This window comes from Herpailurus yagouaroundi, unplaced genomic scaffold (genome assembly GCF_014898765.1).
Source record: "Herpailurus yagouaroundi ecotype Mexico unplaced genomic scaffold, PumYag 67700, whole genome shotgun sequence".
Taxonomy (NCBI): Eukaryota; Metazoa; Chordata; class Mammalia; order Carnivora; family Felidae; genus Herpailurus; species Herpailurus yagouaroundi.
This window is the reverse complement of record NW_024420499.1, coordinates 5,133,470-5,138,238: the sequence shown is the minus strand read 5'-3', so window position 1 is coordinate 5,138,238 and position 4,769 is coordinate 5,133,470.

Below are 4,769 nucleotides of genomic sequence, written 5' to 3'. Positions count from 1 at the left end.
GGGTAGGATCACAGACTTAAATTTAGAATATAAACTTAGGGAAAAAATAGGAAAACACCTTTGCGGTCTAGGGCTAGGCAAAGAGTTCTTGGACTTGACACCAAAAGCATGATCCATAGAAAGAAACATTGTTAAACTGGGCATCATCAAAACAAAACTTTTGCTTTGCACAAGGCCCTGTGAAGAGGATGAAAAAGTAGTTACGGGTAGGAGAAAATATACACAAAGCACCTATCTGACAAGGACCTAGTATCTAGGATATATAAAGAACTCTCAACACTGAACCCTAAGAAACAAACAATTCCATTCAAAAATGGGCAAAAGGGGCGCCTGGGTGGCGCAGTCGGTTAAGCGTCCGACTTCAGCCAGGTCACGATCTCGCGGTCAGTGAGTTCGAGCCCCGCGTCGGGCTCTGGGCTGATGGCTCAGAGCCTGGAGCCTGTTTCCGATTCTGTGTCTCCCTCTCTCTCTGCCCCTCCCCTGTTCATGCTCTGTCTCTCTCTATCCCAAAAATGAATAAACGTTGAAAAAAAAATTAAAAAAAAAAATGGGCAAAAGTCATGGACACGTCACCAAAGAGGATATACAGATGATAGACCAGTACATGAAAAGATGTTTAACATCATTAGCCATTAAAGAAATGCAAATTAAAATCAGAACACGATACCACTACGCTCCTATCAGAATAGTTAAAATAAGAAAAATAATGCCAACATCAAATGCTGGTGAGGAAGTAGAAACACTGGATCACTCATATGTTGCTGGTGGGAGTGTCAAGTGGTAAAACCACTCTGGAAAACAGTTTGGCACTTTTTTTTTAATAAAACCAAATATGTAACTACCACGTGACCTAGTGGTTGCACTCTTGAGCATTTATTCCAGATAAACAAAGACTTATGTTCATACAAAAATGTGTCGATGAATGTTTGGGGCAGCTTATAATAAATAAGCCAGAACTAGAAACAACACATTTGCCCTTCAACTGGGGAATTTTTAAACAGTTTGTGGTACATGCACATCATCGAACTCTACTCGGAAATAACAAGGAACAATCAACACATACAAAAACCCAGGGGAATCTCTAGAAGACTTACACTGAATGACGAGAGCTAATCCCAAAGGTTATATACTGTATGATTTCACTTCTATAACACTCTTTTTTTAAATGTTTATTTTTGAAACAGAGAGACAGAGACAGAGTGTGAGGGGGGGAGGGGCAGAGAGACAGAAGGAGAGACAGAATCTGAAGCAGGCTCCAGGCTCTGAGCTATCAGCACAGAGCCAGAAGCAGAATTCGAACCCACGAACCATGAGATCATGACCTGAGCTGAAGTCAGACCCTTAATCGACTGAACCACCCAGGCGCCCCACTATAACATTCTTGAAATGATCAAAACCGTAGAACAGAACAGATTAGTGGTTGCCAGAAGAGTAGGTTAGATGCAAGAAGGAAGTGAGTATAGCTATTAAATGGCAACATGAGGCTAACAGAAATGTTCTGATCTTGAAGGTATCAATGTTAATATCTTTGCTGTGATAGTGTGCTACAGTTTTGCAAGATGTTACCATTGGGGGGAATTGGGTAAAGGGTGCAAGAGATCTTTCTGTATTATTTCTTACAACTACATGTAAATCTAAAATTAGTGAGCCACCTGGGTGGCTCAGTCGGCTGAGCATCTGACTCTTGATCTCAGCTCAGGTCATGATCCCAGGGTCATGCGATCAAGCCCCATGTTTCGTTCTATGTTGAGTGTGGAGCCTGCTTAAGATTCTCTCTCTCTCTCCCCCTCTCACGCCTCTCTCCCCTGCTCGTTACTCTCTCTCTCTAAAATAAAAAATAAACAAATAAAAATAAATGATAAGAGATTAGGTAAGCAATTAGAACCCAGGGGTAAAATAGGAATCCCTGAGTCTGTACTGATATAAACAAAGAAATCTAAAAAAAAAAAAATAGTACTCCATTGAAAGCACACATTCACTTCCAGCATGGCCAGTGTTACTATGTCCTTGGGGAAGTTGAGCAATGTTTCTTCACCTCAGTTTTCTCTGCTGTAAAACGGGCTTTTTCTTTTCTCATATCTTAGACTGAAAAGAATGAATAAAGTGATCTCTAACTCAGTGAAATAAATAAATAAGTAAATAAATAAATAAGTACTCAAAGACGTAAAATGAAAAGTGGAAATCTCTCTCCCTTGCTCATCCTCCAGTCACTGTTCTCAGGGACAAACCCTCTCAATACTTTTAACTGGGCTCTTCTAATATTTACCTACACATTTCTATACGTAATCCATAAGCTTATACTGCTATTTCTTTACCAGGTATTTGTATTATCTAGTGTTTCTTTTTTTTTTAAATAATTTATTTATGTAAACAATCTCTACCTGCAATATGAGGCAAAACTCACAACCCCAAGATCAAGAGTTGCATGCTCTTCAGGGTGCCGGGGTGACGCAATCAATTAAGCATCTGCTCTTGGTTTCGGCTCAGGTCATGATCTCACAGATTCGTGAGATCAAGCCCCAAGTGGGGCTCTTCCCTGGCAGGGCAGAGCCTGCTTGGGATTCTGCTCTCCTTCTCTCTCTGCCCCTCCCTCCCTCACTCTCTGTCTCTCTCTTTCTCTCTCAAAAATAAAAATAAACATTAAAAAATTAAAAAAAATAAGATGGAAAGGTTGAAAAACTCATCTCATGAATCTGTTACAGTCCTGACACTGAAACCAAGAAAGAACACTGCAAGAAAAATTATAGACCAAACACCTGAATATGTCAAAAATCCAAAGTAGAATTTTGGCAAGTCTATTTCAGCAGAGTTAGTAACAAAAAATCATGAGCAAGTAGGGTTCATTCCAAGAATGTAAGGATATTTTAACATTAGAAAAGTCTGGCAGCTTAATCACCACATGAACAGTTAAAGGAGAAATATGTAATTATTTCAGTAGATACAGAAAAAAAATATTTAATAAAATACAATGCCTATTCATTTTTTTAAAAAAACACCTTTTTTAGCAAACTAGAAATGACCTTTTATTTAACTTGACACAGGATATCAATGCAAAACTGAAAGAAAATATCATACTTAATGGTGAAACTTTAGAGGTTTTCTCATTAAAATAAAAAACAGGGGGCGCCTGGCTGGTTCCATCCGTAGAGCACACGACCCTTGATCTTGGGGTTGTAAGTTCAAGCCCCATGTTGGGTGTAGAGATGACTTAAAAATAAAATCTTTTATTTTTTTAATTTTTTTAATTTTTTTTTTTAAATAAAGGCAGACTGCCATGTGCAGTGCCTCATTTGGATGTGTCTGGAGTCTTGGAAGCTTGACTACCCTACGTTCTCCTACAAATGGACCTTGAGAGCTTGTTTGGAGGTTATAGCAGGGGAGCGCAGCTACTCCTATACCCTTGACCGAAGAACGGTCCTCCTCTATCGGGGAAGGTCGTCCTCTTCAACTGAGCGCGCAGCTTCGAGAGGGACGCACATGGAGCGGTGAGGGAGGAAGGGGACACCCGCCTAGCCAGCCAGATCAGCCGAATCAACCCTGGCGATCAATGGGGTGACAAATGCTGCAGCCAGATCGCCCTCACATCCAAAAATAAAATCTTTTTTTAAAAAAGTAAAAATAAGACAAGGATACCCACTAGGATTGCTTCTTTTCCGCATGGTGTTGAAAGTTCAGATGACTACAATTAAGACAAGCAGTGGTGTCTGGCTGGCTCAGTGAGTGGAACATGTGACTCCTGACCTCAGCGTTGGTTGTAAGTTCAAGCCACCCCTTAGGTGTAGCAAGTACTTAAAAACAAAATCTTTTAGAGGCATCTGGGTGGCTCAGTGGTTGAGTATCGAACTTTGGGTCACGTCATGATCTTACAATTCATGAGTTTGAGCCCCACATTGGGCTCACTTGCTATCACCCTGTCAGCGCAGAGCCCACTTCAGATCTTCTGTTCCCCTCTCTCTGCCCCTCCCCAGCTTTTGCTCTCTCTCAAAAACAAATAATAAAACATAAAAAAATTTAAATAAAATATTTTTAAAAAGACAAAGAAAGTACATGAATTAGAAGGGTTGATACCCTCTTATTAGGAGATATATAATTGGCCACATAGACAATCTAAGACACCTAGAGACAAACAAAAGAGAGATTGGATATAAGCTCAACATACCAAAATTAGAAGTGAAACAATGATAAATTAGAAATTATAAGAAGAAACGATATGTAGGATCTTTATGGAGAAAATGACAAAACAAGTAAAGTAAATAAAGGAAGACCTAAATAAATGGAAAAGTATACCTGTGTCTATGGAAGAAAAGGCTTAGTATTATAAAGATGTCAATTTCCCCCAAAATGAATCAACAAATTCAGTGCAGTTATAATAATAATCCCAATGTGGAATGATAAAAGAGGCAGAAATAATCATAACTTGCACAATATACACAACAAATTTTATTTTTATTCCAGTAAACAGTGTTATATTAGTTTCAAGTGGACAATATAGTGATTCAACAATTCTATCCATTACCCAGTGCTCATCATGATAAGTGTACTCTTAATCCCCTTCATCTGTTTCACCCATCCTCCCACCCACCTCCCTTCTGGGAACCATCAGGTTGCAAAACAAACTTTAGATGGATTAAAGAACTACGTATGAAAAGCAAAACTTTGAGGGGCGCTGGGGTGGCTCAGTCAGTTAAGTGTCTGACTCTTGGTTTTGGCTCAGGTGATGATCTCACGGCTTCGGCTTTGTGAGTTCAAGCCTGCTTGTGATCCTCTCT